At 39.7% G+C, this 26,709-nt stretch overlaps 1 pseudogene; it reads left to right on the forward strand.

Annotated features, from left to right (window-relative positions):
* The first annotated feature begins 22,737 nt into the window (after positions 1-22,737).
* Positions 22,738-24,686, forward strand: LOC147880860 (uncharacterized; annotated as a pseudogene).
* The last annotated feature ends 2,023 nt before the right edge of the window (positions 24,687-26,709 follow it).

Below are 26,709 nucleotides of genomic sequence, written 5' to 3' on the forward strand. Positions count from 1 at the left end.
TTTCCAACGAACAACACTACCCAAAGCCTCATAGACTAAGAATGCATCCATTGTAGGAAATGGAAGAAGTGCACTTTCATCCATACAAATATCGATCGCCACCGATACATTGTTTTCTCCCAAGGGCACACCTTGGCACATGTCATCATGTGATGTAGAGAATATTGTCCCAATGGCAACAATCTTTCCACTGACAAGCAAGTTGACTTTAACCCCCACTTTCAATGTGGCATCTGCATAGTACATAGCATTTGTTATAGTTCAATATTGATATCTAATGGTGTGACTTAGGATGAAAATACTTTACAAGATTTCTTTGCAAGACCAAATCTTCCTAAACCTTGGTGCTTTAAATTTTAGGCAGCAAAATTTGGCTACATGGCCAAATCTTCACAGACACTCGTGATTAGAAAGAAGATAGCAAGATTTGGCCGCATGGCCAAATCTCCCTCGACCCTCGTGATTAGAAGAAGCTAGTAAGATTTGGCCACACAACCAAATCTTCCTCGACACTCGTGATTAGAAAGAAGATAGTAAGATTTGGCCGCATGGCCAAATCTCCCTCGACCCTCGTGATTAGAAGAAGCTAGTAAGATTTGGCCGCATGGCCAAATCTCCTTAGACCTAGGTGATTTAAAAGAAGCTAGAAAGATTTGGCATCACAACCAAATCTCCTCAAATCCTGTTGCTTTCAAAAGATTTGGCCGCATGGCCAAATCTCCCTAGACCCTTGTGATTAGAAAAAAGCTAGCAAGATTTGGCCGCACAGTCAAATTTCCCTAAACCCTCGTGACTTATAAAAAGCTAGAAAGATTTCGCATCGTAGTTAAATCTCCCCAAACCTTAGTGCTTTGAAAAGATTTGGCTGAATAGCCAAATCTCCTTAAACCTGGTGCTTTGAAAAGATTTCGTTGCACAGCCAAATCTCCCCAAACCTGGTGCTTTGAAAAGATTTGGCTGCATGGCCAAATCTCCCCAAACCTGGTGCTTTGAAAAGATTTGGCTACATGGCCAAATCTCCATAGACCCTTACGATTACAAAGAAGCTAGCATGATTTGACACAAATCTCCCCAAACCCTGGTGCTTTGAAAAGATTTGGCAGTATGGCCAAATCTCCATAGACCCTCGTGATTAGAAGGAAGCTAGCATGATTTGACCACACACAAATCTCCCCAAACACTGGTGCTTTGAAAAGATTTGGCAGTATGGCCAAATCTCCATAGACCCTCGTGATTAGAAAGAAGCTAGCAAGATTTGGCCACACGGCCAAATCTCCCTAAACCTGGTGCTTTGAAAAGATTTGGCCGCACGGCCAAATCTCCATAGACCCTTGTGAAAGCTACCAAGATTTGACTGCACACAAATCTCCCCAAACCCTTGTGCTTTGAAAAGATTTAGCCGCACGGCCAAATCTCCATAGACCCTCGTGATTAGAAAGAAGTTAGCAAGATTTGGCCGCACGGCCAAATCTCCCTACACCCAAGTGATTTAAAAGAAGCTAGAAAGATTTGACTGATTTGAAAGAAGCTAGCAAGATTTGGTTGCACAGCCAAATCTCTCCAGACCCTAGTGCTTTGAAAGAAGCCCACAAGATCTGGCCACAAGGCCAAATATCCCCAAACTTTGGTGCTTTGAAAGAAGCCCATATGATTTGGCTACACATCTAAACCTCCACTTCCAGTGCTTTAAAAGAAGCCCATAAGATTTGGCCGCACGGCCAATTCTCCCTAGTGTGGCCAAATCTCCCTAGAATCTAGTACTTTTTCAAATCTACTACTAGGTCTAGTGTCAATTCTAGATTCTATATCAGATATGTTTATCGATAATGTGTTTTGTCTAACTTTAAAGATTATAAAGATGATACTTTGTATATTGCTTGGGTCTTTTACAGGAAAGACACAAATGTGAAGAAGGTTGAGAAAGTTGTAAGTGGATTTGCAGAGAAAAGCATACCTTGGTACTTTGACATATATAGTATTGAGGGAGCACAGTTGACACGAGTTCACTTATTTGTTTTGTTACCTAATAAAAGTGCATACACTTGTGTTGGATCGGTACATCAAATCACTGAAGATGTGGTTGGAAAAGAGGGAGATATTGGATTGTTGATCATTATAAATCAAAATAAGAAGTTTCTCTTGGATCCCAGTGATTATGAAGCATCTCGTATGAAGTCTGATGTAGATGACAACATGCACTCAAGAGGCTGGATAAGTGTTGAATCAACTGATGGAAATGAAATTCACACAGTGACAACAATCATTCAATCATATCGCAAAGTTTCAGCAACATTAAAGAAGCGTAAGAGTGGGGAAGATAGTGGGGAAGGAACAAAGAAAGGTATTCCAATTTTGTTTTGAAAAAGAAAAACATGAATGCTTTCACACAAACAAATTGCATTGAGAGCACACAACCTAAAGTTTGACAATTTGGTTTTCCATCTCAATATTCAGTTTGTTTCTACTTATGAATTTCATTTCCTTGTTTATCAACAGATATTGGCCATCTCAATTTCACATCGCTAGAAGCATTGCCTGTACATGTGACACCTGATCCAATGATTCATTATGTGCCTAATATGAACATTAGCATGCAAGTTCCAAGCTCAACATGGTTGATTGAAAATGTTGAGGATGCAATGTCTGCAGTTAATGTTCCATTGACAAATGTGAATGCAAGCTTAGAAGGTAAAGGAGAAGATGCAATGTCATTGTATGAAGCCAAGGTGCAGGAAGAAATCTTAGAAGGTAAAGGAGAAGACATAATGTCACCCTCAGAAATAATGTCAAAAGAGGTGATAACAAAAATAAGACTAGCGGTGATAATAGATTTGAAAGGGTTATTGCTCGAGCGTTGTTTTTCGAAGTCAAATAAACATATGAGCTTGCACAATGGGAAGCATTGGCTTGTTCTCCGTCCTGGGTGTTTAGAGTTTCTACAATGGTTGCTCGATCACTACCATGTTGGCATTTGATCCACTTCAGGAGAAAAGGGCATGGTGCAACACATGCTGGACACTTTGGAGCATCATGTTAACAGAAAGTTACATTTCTTCATGGTTTGGGGTGCGATGGCATGCCACAAGCATACAAAGAGTAGAATCATTCGACCAGATAGGATGAATGTGGAAGCGGAGTTTAAACCATTGATGAGAGTGTGGTGTTGTTTTAAAGAGGAATGCAAACCAGCAAGAACATTGTTCATTGATGTTTCTCCTTACACGGGTTGTGTTAATCCAGCAGAAAATTGCATTTTCCCTACAAAATTTGATATAGATTGTGGTGATTCTATTTTGCTTCATGAGTTATTACCGTACCTACAGATGCTAGATGATGCAGTAGATGTGCGCAGTGCCATCTCTTCTAACAGATTTGGTCAAGCTCCGATTGTCGAAGGGCATGATATGTTCTATTATTTTCAACCAGTGATCCTTGAATTCAAAGAAAAAAACAACGAAGTTCTCGAAAGGATGAATGTCGAATCTCATATGTATACTCGTAGTTCAAAAAAAGACACAGAGAAAGGTATTACTTCACCTATAACCAAAACTAGAGTGAGAGGGACTTGTCCTACTACAAGAAGTATGGTGCATGCTCAACATGTTACATTGAATGAAGAGGAAGAATGCATGCTAGGAAAAATTGCCAAAATGGGGCCATTGAAAGATAGTGAGGCAAAACGCTTTGCTATGGTTCTTGGATGCAAGGAAAGGGGAATCACTGCCGATGTTGCAAGGGCATTCTTAGCCAACTTGATTCAATTTTATTGCATAGACAACCATTAGGGAATGTGAGTGATCTTGTTAATTAGAGTTGTAGACACAAATGCTCAACTAAAACATTTGTACCTACATTCTGATTTATATTTGGACACTATTTGGTTAGATTCAACTAGCAAAACATTATGTTTCAATTTGTTTTGTGAAAGAATTAATAGACATTGAGTTAGTACCTTGTCCAAAAAATGCTATGTGCTTTGTGATGTGAGTTTGTATTCCTCCACTAAAAGAATGATTTTTTGATTTTAAACATATGATAGGTGTTGCAGATTGTCCTGAAAAGTTGAAGAGCTATCTTATTACAAATTTTGACCCTGCATCCAATGGCTTATGGAAACATAAATTGCCCATACCCATTGAGCACGTGTTCGAAATGGATGGCATCCATTATGAAGTAAAGAAATCAACAATACCTGGGATATGGTCTTTTTGTACATACGAGCATCAAGAAAAAACAAGATTTGATGGTATATAATGGTCCAAAGTATGATTATGATACTTGGAGATCTCTCCTCAAGTTTTTCCCAAGGATGAAGACTTATGGAATGTTTGAAGATCCATTCATTGAGCCATTGACAGATGTGAAATGTATTGTGGGAGATGTATTGTATGGAAACATTGCTGGATATATAAATAGCTCAATGTATTATAAAGAAAGAACAAATGTTATATTTGTATACATCCCTAAACTACCACCTTGGGCTCAAAAGTCACAAGGAAATTTGAGTGCCCATGGCTACATTACTGTGCAAACCATAAAGGATATCTCCTTCGGAGATGAGCTACTTTGTGAGTATGAATACTAGTATGGAATTGTTAATGATTATGTTAAACGATGTGGTGCAAAATTGGCTATGTCAATGGTTTTGATTATAGCTCTATTGTGATGGAGAGTTTCATGAGCTCTATTGTGATGGAACGGTGTTTTTGAACACCACATTTATATGATGGATGTCAAAGCTCTACCATAATCCTATTGCATATGTCAATAGCATATGTCAATACTGCAATTTATCAACATAGAAACATATGCATTTGACATTAATTTGATACATCTTATATACCAAATAAAAATTAACAGTTGTTGCAAGTTTAATTTTGTTTTTGAAGACCACAGTTATATGATGGATGTCAAAGATCTATAACAATCCTATTGCATATATCAATACTGCAATTTAATTTACTCCAATGAATCTTCCTAACGCAACATCTATAAATTGGCTTTTGTTTGTGGTTTTGATGCATACAAAACAACAAACATCTTTCTTTCACTAGCAAATCAACAAATTTTTTGGCCATGGAGCCATGTTCACATCTATTAAGGCCTTTTGCCATAGCAACATACAGAAGATTTTTGCTTGGGTTTCTAGGAATTGGGAAAGTATTGTGCATGGTCCTCAATGGAGCTAATGTTTCAATAAAAAACATCAAATTTTACTTTTGAAGTGACTATATTTTATTTCGTGGGAATTGGGATTTTCTCAAATTCTCTAATATAGTGTTAGTGATTCCATGAGTGCTATTCAGCTAGCACGGAATCCAGTCTTTCATGCAAAGACCAAACACATTGAGGTCAGGTACCATTTCATCAGGGAGGTACTTGAGGACAAGCGCATAGAGCTTGTCAAGGTTCATACAGATGATAACCCTGCAGATATGCTGACGAAGAGTCTACCTAGTCAGCGGTTTGAGTATTGTCGTGCATTGATGGGCATTGGATAGTATGCTCACTGGTTGTTCTCCCTTAAAGGCACATTGTCCTTTAAGTGGGAGGTTGTGGGGGTTAAAGGTCACTGTGCCTTAACCCCAGTTATGTACAATACTCAAACACATATATAAATGAATGAAAAAGAAGATTAGGGTGGTTCTGCACCCACCAAAACTTGTGTGGCTCTCTGTCTCTCTCTCTCGCTCTCTCTCCCTCTTCCATTCTTGCTTCCGTTGAGAGCACTCTCAGTAATCATTTGGGCATGTAATTTTTTGTATATGCTCTTTTGTATATGATGAAGACAATAGTATTTTGTTACTATAGATGAAATTGATCAAATGTGAGACTATTTTTTTTAATGACTGCTTGCATCGGTAATATCGGCATTAATATTTTGCTCGCGCTGGTAATTTGGTATTAAAAATTCTACTCGTGCCAATAATATCAGCGTTTAATATTTCTGCAAGTGTTGATGTTATCGGCACCCTGCTAGTTATGCTGGTATTATCGGCTATGTGCACGCCGATAATATCGACATTTCGTGATTATTTTTCTATTTCTAATACGTAGATAATATCGACGGAATAAACGCCGATATTATTGGGGTTAATAAAATGCCGTTATCATCGACGCTTTGCACTGGTATTATCGGAGTTACCACAAAAAATATGAACGATAATACTACTAGCGCTTAGCGTCGATATTACCAGCACTAAACAGTTATAGCGCAAATACCAGCGCCCATAACTTCTTTTTTTTTCAATGATTGTGTATTATTACTGGCGCTTGAAACACCGGTATTCATTGAAATTATTATAGTGAATACCTTTTTTTGGAATGATTTCTTTGGCCACAAAATAAACACTTAAGTGACTTCTTAGATTGAGAAGTTTTGTTATCTTTTGATGATGATGAGTCCTTTATCTTTGGCTTTTCTTTATCTTTTTGCTTATTGCCTTTGGAATAAAAGTAGCATCTTGCTCCATCATCTTTTCCAATAAGAGTTTGTCATGAAAAAGACCTAGGATTTTTAGGTCGAAAGAATTCAATGGTATGCAAAGATATATATTGTCCTTGAATGACTCAAAAGAAGAAGGTAACGTCCCAAGAAGTTTGTGGAATGGATTTCCTACCAAAGTTCTAAGTTCCTCCAACCGATGTTTGATTCAAATAAACTCTCAAAGCTTGTCTATCATATCATCAAACTCTAAAATCATTAGTTTATCCAGATCTTCTTCTAATCAACTAGCATTTGTAGACTGTGCCAAAGGCTTTGGACTAAGATCCATTGAAATAAATATTATGGAACAAGAGAAGGAGACATACCATGAATGATCAGGGTGGGTTTTGGCACCTGCATCCATAATGATCGACAAGAGGGATCCACCAATAACGGAATGGCAATTACTTGTTGCCATCCATCTGCACTCTCTGACAAAAGTTACATAGAATTAATATACCTAGGATAATTCTTGGGAGTAAGATTTTGCATGTTAGATAGAGAGGGTAAGGTCAAGAATTTAAAGAAACAAGGTTATGAAAGAGAAAAAGCTGATACAAAGGGATGAGAATAGAGAGACTATGGTGGAAAATTGCCTGACCTCCTCGCATGTGCAATCATCCTCACAATCATTATTGGCTTCATTGAGGAGTAAATCCCCACCATTTCATGTAAAATGGTGTCCTCAATCCTCACATGGAGTTTCTTCACATGGGGTAGAACATCGTCGGATGCACATGCGCCTTTATCATCATGAACCCCTCTTGATGTGCCGACCTCGGGAGGGTTGAAACTCCTGTGACGGCCTCTTGTCATATCCACTCCTCCCTTTTCCTGTGCTCCGCCACCAATGATGCTCCAATGTGGAGCAATGTTGATATCTGCCAACATTTGTGGATCCATTGTCTTTTCTCATGTACGCTTCCGTGGATCCTCTCATAAGCCCCAATCTTCAACGTGTGCCAAGCATATGCATTGAAGATGTGCAATGCCCCTTTTACACCTTGTGCAAGGGCATGGCAAGCGATCGGCCAACCATTGAGTGTATTCCGGGCCCGCCTGCGGCCCCTCATTGTCCCATTCATTCTACACGCATGAACAAGGATTTATGATAATTTTTGAAATACTGGACAAAAAATAACACTACCAAGATGATTTTATAAAACTAAATGATCACGTTAATATTGAATTTATAAAAATTATTTGATTCTCCTTACCTAAGTCTATGCTTACAAAATGTGCATAGAATATTACAATCCTATGTCTTAGGTATTTTTGTAAGCAAGAATCTAGCATGTCATGTACACACATGACAAAAAAAGCCATGCCAAGAGCAAAATCCGGACACGTTATGGATACTTTACAGAGAGGGAATAAGCACAGTAACTAGCATGGTAATATCCGCAGTAACATCAAATTTAAAATTTTTTATATAATAAGAGGGGCAGAGGCAAGCGACCACTGTTTGCCCCTCTTTTTGCAAGATTTGGCACAGCAGCAGCCACAAACGTGAAGGATCTTCCTTCACCTTAGCCACACGCCCCCCCCCCCCTCTCTCTCTCTCTCTCTCTCTCTCTTCCCCTCAACACCCTCAACATCGAACACCATCTCCCCCTCTTCAGGAAGCTATGTAAGTGCTTCTTTCTCTCTCTCTATGCACACACACACACACACATACACACACATGCACATGCACATGCACATGCACACACATGCATACACATGCACATATACACACACATGCATCATACACACACATGCACACACCTAATGTGCATTTTGCACGCACACACATGCATGCATTAATGTGCATCTTGCATATACACACACATTAATGTGCATTTTAGAGTGCACATTGGAGTGCTTCAAGTCTTCCAATGTGCACTCCAAGATGCACATTGCACATTGGAATGCAATAAGCATTTCAATGTACACATAAGATGTGCACATTGGAATTCTTATTGTATTCCAATATGCTTTTTTTTCTCCTTCTTTCAATGTGCACATTAGAGTGTACATTGGAGTGCTTCAAGCATTCCAATGTGCACTCCAAGATGCACATTGCATATTGAAATGCTTATTGCATTCTAATGTGTTTTTCTTTTCTTTCTTTCAATGTGCACATTAGAGTGCATATTGGAATGCTTCAAGCATTCCAATGTGCACATTGAAACTTGGAATTCAATAAGTATTTCAATGTGCATATTAAATGTGCACATTGAAATGTTTATTGCATTCCAATGTGCTATTTCTCTCTCCATTTCTCAATTTGCATTTTAGAGTGCACATTGGAATGCTTAATGCATTGTAATAATATGCACTCTAATGTACATATTATACATTGGAAAATATCAAGCATTCCAATGTGCTTTCTTCCTCAATATGCAAATAATGTGCACATTGAGTGTGTATTCCCTCTCCCTCTCCCTCTCCCCTCAATGTACATTCCCATATGCACATTTTCTCTCTCCCTCCCTCAATGTGCATCCCCATGTGCACATTCCCTCGTCTCAATGTGCACTTTAATGTGCACATTGAGTGTGTATTCCCTCCCTCTCCCTCTCCCTCCCCCTCCCTCTCCCTTCCTCAATGTGCATTCCTACATGCACATTTCCTCTCTCCCTCCCTCACCCATGTGCACATTCCCTCTCTCCCCCCTCTCAATGTGCATTCCTATATGCACATTTCCTCTCTCCCTTCCTGAATGTGCATCCCCATGTGCACATTCCCTCTCTCCCCCCTCTCAATGTACACTCCAATGTGCACATTGAGTGTGTATATGTGCACATACACACTCAATGTGCCTTGGATGGCACATTGATCCCTCTCTCTTCCTCTCCCTCCCTCAATGTGCACCCTCATTATGTGCACATTCTCTCTCTCATACTAAAAAGGGTGAGAGCACTTACCTCCATATGTGAGACCGAGTAGAAGAGGGACCAATAAAAGAAGCACCCATAGACTCCGCTTAGGCTCCAATAGATGATGGCAACTACACCGGTTGAAGATTAGTAGAGAGATTAGATAGCTTAGATGAGAGAAGTAGAGAGATTAGTAGGTAGATTTAGAGATTTTAGATGAGAGATGTAGAGAGCTCAAGTGAAGGTATGCCTCTCTTTTATAGATGAGAGGCACCCACGTAAGATCTCCTCTAGACATAGGATTCTCCCACTCACATAGGATTCCTACTTCACATAGGATTCTTTCACATAGGATTCCCCCTTCACATAGGATTCCTCCCTCACATAAGATTTCACACACCTAGGATTCACACATATATACACTAGGTTTCATAATAATAAAATAAAATCGTTAATATAAAAATAAAATAATTTTTTCATATTTATAAAAATAAGATATATATTTATATTGAGTGTGTATGTGCGCATTAATGTGCACATACACATGCATATTAATGTGTATATATACACACACTCTCTCTCTTTCCTTCTCAATGTGCACCTCCATGTACACATTCCCTCTCTCTCCCCTCTTAATGTGCACTCTCTCTCTCTCTCTCTCTCCTAGGACCCTATTAATGTGCCTTGGATGGCACATTGATCTCTCTCTCCCCCCCTTCAATGTGCACTCTGATGTGTACATTGAGTGTGTATGTGCACATTAATGTGCACATATACACACACTCTCTCTCTTCTCTTCTCAATGTGCACCTTCATGTGCACATTCCCTCTCTCTCTCCTTGGATAGCACATTGAGATCTCTCTCTCTTCTCTTCTCAATGTGCACCTCCATGTGCACATTCCCTCTCTCTCCCCTCATAATGTGCACTCTCCCTATCTCCTCCCCATCGGATGACACATTGATCTCCCTCTCCTCCCATTTGAAGTGCACCCCCATGTACACTCTAATGAACTCTCCCTCCTTCTTCCCCTCTTCAATGTGCCCCTTGGGTGGCCCATAAAAAACACTCCAAATTGATTCCTCTCTCTCTCTCTCTCTCTCTCTCTCTCTCTCTCTCTCTCTCTCTCTCTTTGTCTAATGTGCTCTAATTAGACACTAGTTAAAAATTATATGAAGAGAGAGAGAGAGAGAGACAGAGAGCATATTATTAAAATATCTATTTTGTTCTTATCTCCGATTATGGCTTTATCTTCTTCGAATCGTTTTTGTAGTATAAGCGATTTCGTAAATGATGGGCTATCATATGCAGAGGCTCACACCGCACATGATGCCCAGTTCAGAGGGTCAAAATCTAGCTACTTAGGCGCGGCTAGTCCAGTTGATATCTAGGCCACTTTGCATGCATGGACAGAGTAAGAGTAGCTTACGGCCTCATTGTTTGGGTGATATACGTCCGAAGAGCTTAGTGCTTATGGGATTTACTCTACGCTTCCATATACCTCTCCATATCGAGAAATGCCACTAGTCCAGAGTGTGCCGCCTACGGCACCGCCTTCTACACTTTCGTCTTACTGACCCTCTCCGTTGCTGTCACGAGGTCCCTCCCCATTTCCATCACATCAGCCCTCTCCATTGCCTTCACAAGCTCCCTCTCCACTTCTCTCACATCGACCTTCTCCTACACGTGGAGGCCCTTCAGAGGGTCATCATCAATTTTCTGGTAGCGATAGACGCTCACGCCGCTCCAGTGGATGATGTTGCTTTGGTGGAGGGGATGTCGACTCTCCTCATGTTTCACCACTTTCCACTCCTACAAAGAATGAGGACACAGATAGACCGATGGGCAGGGTCTATATTTTCATACCCACTGAGGTGGAGATGTGGATCCCGATACTGCTGCTAGTAGGAGATTACGGACTCACTTAAATAATCTGATACATTCAACGTATCAGAATTGTTTTATAAGATTTTGGGATCAAGATGTGAGTCTCCTGAACTACATAGAAACTTGCATGCACATCCAGTATCCAAATCCACTGAAACACTAGTTTTCACAGTAATGGCTTGAAGAGCATGTAAAGCTCTTCCTAAAAAACAAGAAGTCTAGTATCCGATGGATGGCAGGCAAGCAAGTGATAGAATTGGATAGAAATTACTATCCGAAAAATGCCCATGATGCAGAGTGAGATTACGCCATAGCCAGTGGAGAGCACACCTGGTGGTTGAGCAATATACGAGCAACAGAGGGACACCAGGTCTCGACAGGTGCCTACATATTATGGCTCTAGAGGGAAGGCTGCTTGGAAAGACAAATTTGTAAGTCTTTTTATTATTTTAAATAAAAATCATTAAACACTAAACTCTAAGTATCATATCCTAAACATTTTTTATTGATTTAGGCACACATTATTGGTTGGCGATCGACATGAGAGATAGTGAAGTATCGAGAGGTCCACACAGAGTACGAAACATGGCTATAGCTCCTCGAAAATTGCAACATAACTCAAGATGAGTTTGATAGAGCAATTGGGACTCTTCAGTAGGTAAGTAATAGATTTGATTAGAAGTTTAATAATTTTTAATTTAATGATCAAATAATTACTAATATTCTATGTGTTTTTTAAGAGCCAAAGAGGTGAAGGTGGTGAATGGCGTTCCACTAACAATGATGATGAGAAAGACAATGATTAGCCTTAATTTTATTTTGTAACTTCTCCTATGTATATAAGCCCATCTTTGTTTTGGGCTTCTTTTGTAAAACTCTTCATGAATAATGAAAAAATAATTTTTGAAATTGTTGTCTATGAAATGCTTGGTTTTAATCATACCTAAAATTTAATTATTTTTTTAAAAAAAGGGATGCCCATCCGGATGGGTCTTTTTAGAACCTAATCCAAATGGTCATTCCTTTTTTTTTTTGAAAAATCCATCTAGTGGTAATACGAGCGGATATATGCGCGGTAATAGACGCGGGTACACGCACGATAATAGAAGCACGTTATACGCGCGCTTATTATCACACTTATTTCTCCTAGACTAGTACCGTGCTTATTATCGACCATATTGCTGGATACGCACATGATGCCTAGTCCCAATGACTTGTGTACTTACGCGTCTATTTTTGTGGTAAACATAGGCTTCTATTATAGTGCGTGCTATACTAGGATCAATAACATGCTTTGCATCTGTCTCTGCAAAGATAGATCTACTCTGTGGTGTGACTAGAATGACATACCATAGTCTTCTTTGATGTAGGGATGGCACATAGAAGACCTATCAATAAAAAAATTCAAAAGAAGTAGGTTACCACTTGATTTCTATAAATTTAATTATAACTTCTTGCATATCTTTACTTGCTCGCAACTAGTAGGGTGTACCAAGATATCGGTATTTCCATGATGAAACTGGGTGGAATCCACCATATATAGATAATTCTCATGTTTCATCACCACACCTGCAAACCATCAACACTTGAAGAGAAAGGAGTGAAATGTTCTGAAATCCACCTTGATTATTCTTTCTATGGTTCCACAATACCTCACCTCTTTGGTTGTAGTCTCAAAGTTGCTCATGATTCCACTATCACTTGTGGTTCTGATCTCATCCACCTTTCGGGTATGAAAATGACACCCTTGAGATCACATAGAGTTGAAAGCAAGGCCTTGTAAAATCAATAGATTTTAAATGCATATACTCAAACAAATATACACAAAGACATATACACAAGTAAATCCACATATGGACTACCTTTTCATTACCTTTGGTATGCACCCTCTTGTATACTCTCATTCCCTAAGGCTAATTTGCACTCCTTGTGTCTCAGCTTTTGGTCATCGTAACATGTATCCATTCCACATTAATGAGAGCGGGTAATTTCAAAAGCTCTTTAGGAAAAGGAGGTGCTCTCCTTTCCCCATGTGCCTTCTTCCATGCATCTCTCTCTCGATCTTTTGTTACACGTGCCTCCAACATATCCACCCATTTTGTCATCAGAGGAGCATTGAGTAGAGAGAGTAATTATTGACCAACCATAGCCCAAAAATCTCTATCCATGATGAGCAAGGTCCCTTTCACTAGGGATATTGGAGTGCATCTTCGGGTCCTCCTCTTCGGTCCATAGATTAGTTAATGATGGATCAACGGTGGAGAGATATTGAGAGACATAGACAAAAGTGGCCTCTTGCACTATCCACCCTTCTGCTATGCTTGCCTCTAGTTGAGCTCGTAATCTGACAAAATCTTTTAGTGTCTTAAGAAATCTCTCCAAAAAGAACATCCACCTAGAGTGCGCCGCTCCACAAATGGCAATCTCATGAACTAAATGGAGTAGTAGGTGCACTTGACTAACAAGAATGGATCGTGAAAAAGCATCCTCAAGAGCACAAATGGCCTCCACTGCAAGAAGGCGAGTTGCATAGGTGGATGAGATTTCTATATCTCTGGAGCTCACAAGCCTACAAGTAATACAAGTATTCAACCATGTTATTGGAGAGAGAGAGAATCTAATGGAATAGGAGTTATTGTTCATTACCTCACCACCTCTCCAACCTTGAAGATTGCTCTTTTCACCTTTGCATCTCCATATCCACTTATGCCTATTGGAATGATAAACTATAAAACAAGAGCATACATGTGATTATTGCATTAAAGACATGAGCACGTGTAAATAAAGAAAGAAGGATTAGTGTTTAACCTAAAGCATCTTATAACATGCATGACTCTTGAGTCCATAGAGTTGAGCAGAGCCTCCCTTCTTGCTTTTTGTGAATGTACCCTTGAGGGACCGCATGTAACCTATGCGGGTGCGAATGGAGGTAATGACTTGCCTCATTTGCTCTTGCTAATCTTTGGACATAATCCAAGGTGCCTTGGGAAGGATAATCTTTCCATGAGGTCCCACATGAGGTGTGGCTGAGGGAGGGAGATGACGAAAGGCTTGCATGTCTTTCCTAGGACAAAGTGAATCCCTCTTACATGTTACATGATCCCATATGGCTTGTCTCACATTTTTGAACACATGCATGGGATCCAAAAGACGCTGGATCTTCAATTTTGACCAATAGAGGAGGCTCAATGAGATTGACTATTGTGACATACCTCTCGGTGGTCCATTAGGAAGAGGGAATTGCGCATGATGCTCTTTCCAATGCCTTGCCCAATCGTTGCATGCTCCATTGAAATGGCTCCATCCCATTGGTGGAAGGTACATACTTAGGATGTGATGTAGGCAAGAATCATTGGTTGTTGGGATATATCACCTTGTTTAGGAGCACGGGCCTCTCTGTGACTAACGATGGACCACAAATTGGATATGCACTATGTTAAACTAAAGCACATATACAAACAAGAAGGATGAGCACACTTTTCAATACATGTTGATATAAACATAACACTTAAAGATAGGATATGAGCATACTAGAGATCTCTCCAAAGCCTAGAAAGTCATGCATCGTCCACCACAAAAGGATGGCCTTCACCAAAGCACGTTGATCTCGAGGGGACCTACAAACATCTATCACCTCGATGCCTTTCCACAACTCTTGGAGCTCCTTGATAAGAGGCTCTAATAAACATCCATGTTTTTAACCTTATGCTTTGCCTGGGATGAGAAGAGAGAGAAAGATGTTACCTTTTTTGTTGTCTCCCATGGTGGAATGTTGTAGTTCACAAGCACAACCGACCAAGTACTCCAAGTAGTGGAGTGTTCACCAAAGGGGTTCACTAGCCAAACCAAGCCTCAAGTGTCAAGACTCCATCCTAAATTCCGGCCATGTATCCTCAATGTGATCCCATGTCGGTGTATCCGTTGGCATTCTCATGACTCCATCTGTACTACGATTTGATGCATGTCATGAAAGTATCATATTGCTCCCTTTGCTTCTGATATACTGGACACAAGGGATAAGTGGAAAATGTCTCAAGACCTTGCGGGGCACTATGGTGGTTTGCATGCCATCTTTATACCTCTTCTAGCCACATCTAGGACAGGCCTCTACGTAGGCATACTCACCACGAAAGAGCACACAATCATTGACACAGGCATGTATACATGCATAATCCATGTCCAAGCTTCGTCACAATACCTCGAGCACTCTAATGCGGCTATCAGGTAGTTGATTACCCACCGGTAACAACTTTCCCCTAGCAATCTAAAACACCAAAAAAATCATAAAAAGGTGATATTAGAAACTAAGTATTATACGTAGTGTTAACGATAATAAAACATATATGCATACTTACCTAATAAGTGCATCGACACTTGCACTACTCCATCCGAACATTGCCTGAAGATTAAACATTTTGAGGGAGTCTTATAAAATAGAGCAAGTGCTTCCCTCATACACTAGTTTGCGGACTGCTTCAAGCAAGGACTCCTCTGAAGATTACCTAGCCTTCTTGCATGTGTAATCATCCTCACAATCATCATTTGCTTCATTAAGGATTAAATCCTCTACCATTTCATATAAAATGGTGTCCTCAACTCTCACATGGGGTGGAACAATGACGGATGCACCTCCATCATGCACCCCTCTTGATGTGCCAACTTTAGGGGGGGAGGGGGAGGGGAGGAGGGTTGAAACCCCTATGATGGCCTCTTGTCGTAGCCGCTCCTCACTTATCCTCTATGCTCCGCTACCAATGACACTCCAATGAGGAGCAATGTCCATCTTCGCCAGCGTCCATGGGTCCATTGTCTCTTTTCATGTACGCTTCCGTGGATCCTCCCATAAGCTGCAATTTTCAACGTGTGCCAGTCAATGTGTACCAGACACACGCATCGAAGACATGCGATGCCTCTTTTACATCTCGTGTAGTGGCAAGACAAGCGATCGACAAACCATCGGTTGCGTTCTAGACCCACCGGTGATCCCTCATCGTCCCATTCGTTTTGCACGCATGAACAAGGGTCAAAATAATTTTTGAAATAAATGTAAAAAAAATAACATTGACATATTGATTTTACAAACCAATATTTAGTCTATAAATAATATTTGATTTCTATATGAAAATCTTCAAAGAATCTCCTAGTGTACATAGAATATTACAATTCTATGTCCTACATACACTTTGTAAGCAAGAATCATCCATGCCCTACCAAAAGTAGATATATCAAGAGTAAAATTTGAGCACGCGCATAGAGTGGGTATATGCGTGGTAATATCCACGGTAATTTATGCGATATTGTACGTGATAATATTGGCAATAAAATGAATTTTAATTTTTTTTATATAAGAAGAGGGACAAAGGCGAGCGACCGTCTTTTGTCCCTCTTCTTGCACGTTCTGGCGAAGCATCAGCCTATGAAGAAAGAGATTCATCCTCCTCCATAGCTACACTCCCTCTCTCTCTCTCTCTCTCTCTCTCTCTCTCTCTCTCTCTCTCTCTCTCTCTCTCCCCCCGTCCACACCCTCATCATCAAGCACCATCCCCAAGCTCCAAGAAACAATGTAAGTGTCCTCTCCCCCCCTCTATGCACACACACACACATGCATGCACACACAAACACAGATGTGTTGGAGCTATATATAGATTGTGCTATATATAGCAACCTAACCCTAGAGTTCCCCACTATATATACTCATCTGATGTCTCTATTCTACACACTTCAGGGGTTCCATTTCTGGTGTCTCATCTTTCTCTCCCTGCTCCTTGTCTCTCTCGTATGTGCTCGTTCTTCTTCTCTTCTCGTCTTAGGGTCAACATGGTATCAGAGTTGTGGTTTTATTCTATGGCTATGTTTCTTAATCGTGGACATCGAGATGATTAAGATAAGTTTTATTTTGATTCATGCTTATGTTGACAGTGATCTCATGTTGATAAGTGTTCGTTATGATGAAGTTTAGCCATGCTGCATGCAATGTTTTTTTGTCATTGGTTTTGATTGCAAGGCCAAAGAGGCGATGTAGAGGAAAGAAGTAGAACAATCTTTGAAATTACAAGTAGCAATTATCAATAATTCACGGATATATGGGTCATATGCATGTGCACCCATGATAGAACAACCCTGAAATCTATGGACATGATCAAAGCTCGATCAAAGTGTACCCACATTTCTTGCAGATTACCCTCAACTTGCATCTTGTTAACCAAATCCAAGCCACTTCTTGCTCCTAGCATTGACATTTTGAAGACATGTGGCTGAATGTCTGTTTCAAGCTGGCCAAGAAAAAGCACACTATGAATAAATGGATATTTCACCTTACTCTCAAGATCTAGAATAGCCTCAAGCCCCTTCGGTCCATAGGATGAATTCATTCGTGCATTCTCCAAACATCTTTGAAGCCTGTTCTTGTCTGATAGCGGAGTAACAACATTCAACAAATCAGTCATTTCCTTGTCACCAAACTCTCCATTGTTATCGTCGTGCAATTCTTTTAGCAACAAATCCAATATTACATCTTGGGCCACACCTATCTCAATCTGCTTTGGTGTAGCATAAATTTATTTTTTTTTGCATAAGAAAAAACCATGTTGTCAATTGCCTTTTTTTGTTGTCTAGAAGAACCATCTACAATAGGGTGGTCACTCATGAAAACCCAAGTGAATGGCACATCTAGTGCGCCCTATATGATCTCTGGGAATACAGTAATATATTACTGCTAGGCATTGCTTAATGCAGTCTGGAGCCATAGTCTGGAGCCACACGACAAAAAGAGCGCACCAAGGTTCCATTATTTGTCCAATCGAAGAAACCTTCCTTAGCTCTCCAATCCAATTTTTTTAATTTACTAGAGAACATCATGCCAAAAATGAGCACTCCAAATTGTAGCAGCATAAATGACCTTCACACCTGCTTAATCGCATAAAATCACACAATACCTGGAAAGCAATCCAAATTATATGTTACATAATCTGCCCAGACATGTCCATCATGTTTATGCTCCATTCCTGCCATTGAAGAGTCACTCCTGCATGGAGCCAGATCAAAGGCAATATATCCATCATAGGAAGTAGGCAACTCTTGTACATCAGCCCTCTCTTGAGTACAGCAAAGTGTAGCATGCAAGCTACTATTAAGAGGGAGACGATCAATTATGTCAAAAATACTTTGGATATTCATTTCATTTTCACAAGAAACATGTTTATGTTCAGGTTTTTTTGGTGCATCATCTTCTATGTTTATTGGAGAGCCAGAGTGACCTGTTAGCAAAACAAGTTTATAGAATGACTGCATATATGAATCAAGAATATATCCATCTTCTAATGTCTCCAAAGTCTGAACTTTAATATTTATTTTCTCATCACCAAGTGTCATCTGTACAATACTCATTGATTGAGTTTTTGCAAGCTGAAAATGTTCACGAAGTTCACTCAGAGATATTTGACAATATCTCTGCTCCAAACGAATAACAAGTTTTGATCCTCTAATAGGTCCATAGATTGTGACACAGTGAGTCATTTTCAATCCTTTAGAGAAGACAACGAGAAGAAAGCAACAATGCAAGAAAAAGATCAGCAATTAAGAAATGGGCTTTAGAAAATGTTTTCTTTGAAAATAGTTGTAGCTTGAAGAAGTAACGTCACATGGCCACTATCTGAAAGGAGCACCAAATTATGATGACTATTAAAGACATTAAGATATTTGTGAATCAAAGAAGCCGTCTTTAGAAGCCATCATCTTTTGAATGATATTGGAATGTGTTTTTATATTGAAGAATATAAATGTTTTTTCTTTTAATGTTTCAATGCATTAAATGTCGATTCTTCTTCTAGATAGTCTACCCTATAAAGAATCTTAATAAAGATTGTACAAATATCAAGGTTTATATATAAGCAATATAAATATATAGATGCATAACTATATATATATATATACATGCAATCGCTTATTCTTTTGTAATCTTTATAGATAAAATTATGTATCTCATCTATCAAATAATAATATTTCTAAACTTGCAAAACAAAAATACAAAATTTGTAAACACTATTTTGGTCTTCTTGTGGCTCTGGTCAACACCACAACCACGCCTCAATAGCTCGCATGAAGACCTCGTGTGTGAAGACCTCAATAGCTCGCATGAAGACCTCAACAGCTCCCAAGAAGACTCACATCAAACAGCATGTGCTGGCACGGGCTCTCTCAGGTACACATATCTCACGTCTGAGCAGTGTCGCAGATAAGATTCTCCACCTCCCACATTGCCTCTTCTCTTTCTCCATCTTTATATTTTGCTTCCCCTTTGCTCTTATAAACAAAGACATACAACACAAGACTTGCCACTTACAGATTGCATTGATGTTGTGGTAGTGATGTGTTAGGAGTTGTCCATGTATTACCAGCATGTGTTATTATCCCTGTGGTATTATTATCTGTTGCCCCCAATTCAAATAAACGAAACTATTGTCTTCTAGCACTCATCGGCACAAGAGTATCAACACTCTATGGTGCATACAATCCCTTCCGTGTCACATGGGGGTTCTATCTCTCTGAGCCCCCAAGTTGACTAACTAGGTATCTTGTAAAACTGGGGTGCAAAGGCTAACCAATTGCTATCTTGTTGGAGGAATCTATTTTCCTTGAACAAGTTTGGCATCCATCTCGTTTGATCCCTACGTCCACTAGCTAGGTCTCTTATTTTGTGCAATTGGGGTGCAGAGGGTGTTCGATAAGTTTTTATATGCTAGCCATGATGGGCTATTGAAAAGCATTTTCTCATGGTGATGTCGATCAAAGATATTTCTCATGGTGTGTGTATCACCTAAGACTAGGTTTTTAGTTTCTGGAGCTAGCTGAAGTATGACCTAAGTTCACATCATGAAACAGGGTGTGCCCTGCGTGGAGTCTGGCTTCCAATTGGGTGAAGAAGGGGTGCCCCTCGTGTGGATACTGGTGGGTGAAGACATGTGTTAAACAAGCCGTACCGGCGCGGGCTCCTTTGGGTTCTCTTTCGTGTGAGGGAAAATAGGGTATATGGACATCCGAGGGCTCTCTCAAGTACAAATCAACTGCTCAAACTACGCATGGAAGTTGTACTCATCGATTTGTGGAGCTTGTGGTAAGCCATCCTCAAAATCTCATATCTCTGCAAAAGATAGTTTCCCTGTGCATTTTTTTGAACTGAAAGTCTTTTTCTTTTTTGCGTGTGTGTGTACTGGCTTCACATGCTCCTACGGTTTGTTGACTGCGGGTAGCTGATGATAGACAAGCAGTTTTTATAATCTCCAGTGATGAGAGGAACTAAGGTTGTAAGAGTTATTTATCATTTGGTTGTGCTTCTTTAGAGACACTCTAATCTTCTCTAAGAACTTGTTATACATCACTATAATGCTCAAAAGAGCATTATGATCAAAAGAGAGCATCATGTTTCTGCAAAGATGTAGACACTATCCTAGAATTATGGATAGTGTCTACATGGATGAACAATTATGGGTGGGCATATGACTCGAATGTATGAAATGTAGTTAGTTTTAATGTGGGAGGTGGGCAAAGCGAGGATCTTGTGTGCTTGGAAGCTTATGAGACTTGGCCTATGTTAAAGAACCCCATCCTATGATGAGGAGTGAGCTCGACATCCGAGAGCAGACTTCAGAGGTTGATAGAGGAGCCGCCTTTGGTTGCTGGGTCTTTCAGTGGATTTGACTGGTTGTAATTGCTTCTTGAAATGGTACAGTGATCTTGACCTCACAGTAGTGGACTTGGACTGGGGATATGGGTCTATGGTGCATGCCCCTTACCTGGCATGAGTGGGACCCTAGCAAGTATGAGTGGCATCATCTGTACGAGATCTTCGAGGCCCTAGGGATGAACTTTTTCTAGTACTCCCCTTACATAGCATCAATAGGACCCTAGTGATTTGTACTAGCTCTCCGAGCCTCTAGGGATCAACTTTTTCTAGTATATTGTTCAACTGGGTAGTGGGAGGCATAGAATGACTGCACAGAGGATGGCCTCTCCAATAGCTTCAAAGCATTGGTGCTTACAGGGACTTTCTCCACAGTTCTTAGTTGACTTTTGGTTCAAGTTGTGGGCTAGTAGACATGCATGTCATATTTCCACCTTTCAGTGCTTGATTGTGCACTCATGTCTTGTAGTTGGTGCCTTGTTCATCTATAATGGTCTCCACTCTCTCGTGTTATGTGGCCATTCTTTGGAGACAGTGCAACATTCCCTTTGGCATTCTTGACACCAGGCACAAGTCTGCTTGCAAGTTGTATGGATCGTGGTTCCTCTAGCTCTAACGACATGTACACTTGGGGCATTGTAGCTTGGTCGACTTTCTCAAGGCCTACTCTTGGGGATATGAATCAGAGCAGGCCAACCAAGCCATTAGATTTTTTGGAGGCAAGCTGTACCTTTTCTCTTTTCTTGATTTCTTGGACACACGAGTGATCTTTGCTAGGATTTGCTTAGCAGCCTCACCATCTGGTTCACTTGGACGATTTGCTGCCTTCAAGCTTTTGAGGGGAGATTGGAGTCACCCATAAAGACAATCACAGCTACTTGGTAGGAGCTGATTCATGCCCTTTGAGGATAGTACGATTGCATCTAGGGCTCTTTTGATCGAGCAATCTCATGGTGCAAGGCCTTGTAAAGCACTTCGCATAGCTATCCTTTTTACACTTTGTAGATGGACATCCCTTGGCACTATGTAACACTTGTCTTGTTCTTTCCTCCTATAGTATGACATAGCCTTATCAGCTCCTTATGTAACCTTGCACACCTAGGGGGAGTCTCCCTAGTTTCCTTTGGCTTTTGGTGTCTCAATGGCTCTTAGGCTTATGCTTGCAATAATAGTTTCATCTCCACACCCGCCTCATGTTATCATTCTATGAGTGTGTCATTTTGTGGGAGATTAATGATGACAGAGGTTTCTTTCTGGATATCACCATAGATATAAGTGTACTTGGGCTGGTGTATTGCCTAGGGGTGTGCTTGGAATGTAGGGCTTGTGTACATGTGTGTTAAAATATGAATGTAAGAGTTCGTGCGAAGAAAAGGTTGGTTCATGTGATGATATCGGCAAGATAATGATATCAATCACTTAAAATCCAAACTGCTCAGATGTGCTCAACAAAGATGCACTTTCAATTGTTATCAACATTAAAACTCCCTTCTAAGCATGTGAAAGGTCTTTTAGAAGATTTTTTGCTTTTGTAGTTAATGCAAAGATAGTGCTTGCTATGGAGTTGTTGGTATCTGCACAGGTTTGGATGTTTCATATTATATAGTGAGTTGTTGGTATGTGCATAGGTTTGGAGTCTTATATCTCTAGCGTAGAAAGTCTATGGGTCCAAAAGGTATATATCTAAAGCCAGGCCTAGATCTGCACTATCTTTCAAGTCTATATATATGTGTGGTTTTTGTTGGTTGCAGTGCTCGAACTGGTCCTTTTGACTCACCTAAAAGAGGAGGGTCTAAAAAATTTCAAAGAGGTAGAAGTTCCATGATGGCTCTCAATAAAATAAGGGAGGATTCTGTTGAGCCAATGGAGCTTGAGGAGTGTCAAAGTGTTCATGAAGATATAAGTGTGAAAGAGTCAACATTACAAATTGTACCTTATGTGCTGCGTCCTGAGACCTACAAAAAGGGGGATGCATTGAAGGAGGGGGATGCATTGAAGGATGAAAGTAGGATGGTTATGCAATAAGGGAAAGATATTCTCAAGATAACACGCGCTGTAAGTTGTTTTGATTGTCCTCCAATTCCTTTGTCTTGCCTCATCCCATATGCGAGAGTTCGCGGTCTAAGGGATGACCTCTCAGGTGTGAAGATTGCTTTTTGTAAAGAGGGTTATGTGTCAGAAAAGGGTGTCTTTATTCTTTCTATATACACTTGTGAAAGTGAGGAGTCAATTGTGGATGATGTTGTCATTTCAACCTAGGATCCAGAACTAAATAAAGATTTTGAGGAGGAGATTGCTAGGAGACCTTCCTTACATCTGTTGTCAAATCATATGTTTTATGTTTGGGAAGGAAACCATAGGACAGTGGAATGGCTAGAATTAAAGAGAGATTTGCAAATTGCAAGGACAAGCATGTTCGAGTTTTGTCTACTATCATTGATCCTCAAAAGGTCAGTCTCGTCTCGTGTCTTCAATGCATGAAGATATACACTTGTGAAAGTGAGGAGTCGATTGTGGATGATGTTGTCATTTCAACCTAGGATCCAGAAATAAATAAAGATTTTGAGGAGGCGATTGCCAGGAGACCTTCCTTACATATTTTGTCAAATCATATGTTTTATGTTTGGGAAGGAAAACATATGACAGTGGCATGGCTAGAAATTATTAAAGAGAGATTTGCAAATTGCAAGGACAAGCATGTTCGAGTTTTGTCTACTATCATTGATCCTCAAAAAGTCAGTCTCCTCTCGTGTCTTCAATGCATGAACTTGTGAGTATTGTTTCTCTCTTACCTTTACATTCAATTTATTTGGCTCTGAATTTTTTTCAAAAGTATTATTCTTTGTTCTTTTTTGAAGCCTCAATACATATGCTTTGGTGGCTACTTTGCTGCGAGATGAGCTTGTGAACACTTACAATATTTGTTTTGCAAATCTTGATGATTATCTTAAGGAGATTTAAGATGAAGATGTGAAATTAATTGCTACAATAAGAAGGAAGCATACAAAGGGAGCAGAACCATGGTTTCCTCTCACCAGGAGATATTTGGGCAGGCTTGTTTATAATGTAGGTGGAATGATTTGTACACATTTCATCTACTTGAATGCATTTCTTGACAAAAAGGTTGTAATGTATTTATTTCTTCTAAATTTGTATTTGTTTCTATTTTTTATTGGATACTTGATATGTTCAATTAAGCAAGGATTTGCACAAAAAGATTGAGCCTCTTCGCTCAACTCTCTCTGAAGATGAAATTCACAAGTTGAAAATGAAAGAAGTGGATGAGCTTACAAGGAAGTATAGCGATAGAATTGGAAAGGTGTTTATTTTTTTCTTTTTTTGATTCGCAATTTTATGTAGTTTACTCTTTGACAATACTATGAATCTTAGTGGATATATTGTTTTTTGTAAGATCCTCAACATTATTGATCCCGCCCTGGGAGATCACTGGTGGAGGAATGTATTGTCATTAATGTGGTCAGGTGAAAGTTATGCAACATTGGAGAAGGTGAATTTGCTCCCATGTACCTATAAAGATGAAGTTGCATTGGTTGTCCTTGTTTGAAGCAAACAAAGCCACAAAGGCAGCTTATTGTCTACCAAGAGGAGACCATGATTACAAAGGGTGAGAATATATAGCTTGGCTTTTGCTTTTTGGTAATTATGGGTTATTGTTAATCTTTTATATTTTTTTGTTGTTTTATTACTGGTAGTTTGCTGCAAAGAGAATCTGTGTTAGAGAGGATTATCTTACGAGCACAAGATGTCTTTAAGGACATCATTGAGCAGCCATAGGATATTGTATTTCCCTCGGACATGTCATTGCACAAGCACTATGAAGAAATACATATGGAGAAAAGGAGATTCCTTTTCAGTACCATTGTGCGCTCAGAAGATAGAGAGAAGTGTCCTAAACTGAGGGCGCTCAAAAAATTTGACTTGATCCAATTGGCATAGGTGAGTGTTTGTATGTTGTGCTTTGGCCTTAATGTACATTTTTTTGTTTGCTAAATATTGATGGTATTTTATTGCTTGGGTTTTACTTTAATGATGTAGGTTTCTTATCTATCTGAAGGAGAGTCATCAATTGTTGGCTCTCCCATTGGTTTGTGGACCTTGGGTGTCAATAATTGATGAGACCACTACTATGTATCCTCCTAACATGCATTCTCTTTCAAAATGGGAGATTGAGAATTGTCCTTAGTGGATTGATATGGATGGTAGGGAAGTGTTTGCTTGCACATTTGAAAGGTCACTCTAAGCATTTGTCTCATGGTAACAAAGAGCATGATAAGGACTACGACAAAGAGGATGAGAAAATAGAACCACTCGATGAAAATGAAAATCAATCAAAAAATGGTGAGATGTTGTCTTGTATAGAAGAAGTGCACATGTACCTTTGTATGGGTGTGGTTTTTCTTTGCAGCTGCTTGATATTTGGTTGTCATTTACTTGTAGGTGGTTCCAAAAACACATGCATTGCTAGAAGGACTAGCTTCTTTGTGTATGTAAACGAACATGTGGGTGAGTTATTGCCATCCAATGTGAATCTATAGTGCTTGGCCATAGTTGGTGATTACATTGCTATTGGCAAGTTTTTTGCTTATGGAAACCAAAACTTCATGTACATTAGCGTGCATGAGCACTTCATGGAATATCATCCTAAAGATAGGAAGTACTACCGCAATGGTAAGCTTGTGTCTTGGGCATCAGAGATGGTGTTTTTGGACCTTCCTTTTGGATGCACTCTTGATGGACCTTTGCCATGTTCTCTTTACGATACACTCACTGAGGAGCATGTGCGTTATGGTATTTTTGTAGCAGCAGCATCATTATGTGATAGTGGTTGGTTGCTTATCTTGGCATCCCAATATGGAGGTTGGCTTCTTTATTCATATTTTAATTTTCAATAGAGAAAAATATTATTGTATATGCATCTTTTGACATTTTATTTTTTGTAGGACCTACTTGTAGCTGGATAGAGAGATATTCTCGTGTTTCTGAGATGATGATTTCGCATTGAGTGGTAGTCATGCACCATTTGCCATATGGTTTTCTGAATCTGGGAAGCCAAAGATCTATGGTGTGAGATAAATCTAATATTTTGGTAAAGCTCTTTTGTTTTATCTAATCTCTAAAATTGTTCAATTTATGCTTTGCATTGTTTACTTGTAGTACAATGCCTCTATGCTTTTTTTGATTCAAAGGCAAGGATGTGATTCTTCTTTATTCTTGTCTGCAAGTAGGTCCTTCTTTCAGACCTTGCGCATGGAACCTATGGACTCTATTGTTTATCATCACTTGCCTTTAGAGAACATGGCGAAAGAGGCAGATGGTACCAAATGGAGAGAAAGCATGCAGAGAAGCCATACATTTATGGCTTGCTATTTAGAGATGCTCTGTCACAGTGGTGGCTTAGTACTTGAGTTGGGTTGTTGTGGCACTGCCCCACTCTTGCGGGCTTGCCTAGAGTTCAATTTTTTATGTGCTTCTATGAACTTGGATGAGAGAATCATTTCCGCTTATGTCCAACCATTTCTACAATCCAAAAAGAAGCCATTGGGAGTCGAGGTGGTTGGTACTTCACTTCAGGGTGATGACATAGTTGATGTCTTCATGGGAGTGTCGCCATATGACTAGTGAGCTGATGACTTTTTTTTGTGTTATTTTTTCAATATTGGATGTTCTTAACTCTATTATTGAACAAGGTTGAAAACATAGTTTGGTTTCTTGTATTTGATGTTTATACGATTTGTCATTCATGAGCAATTGTATTGCATTAAACATGTAATGAAG

Source organism: Dipteris shenzhenensis, chromosome 32, assembly GCF_047967505.1.
Source record: "Dipteris shenzhenensis isolate YYH24624 ecotype China chromosome 32, Dip_SZ_1.0, whole genome shotgun sequence".
Lineage (NCBI taxonomy): Eukaryota > Viridiplantae > Streptophyta > Polypodiopsida > Gleicheniales > Dipteridaceae > Dipteris > Dipteris shenzhenensis.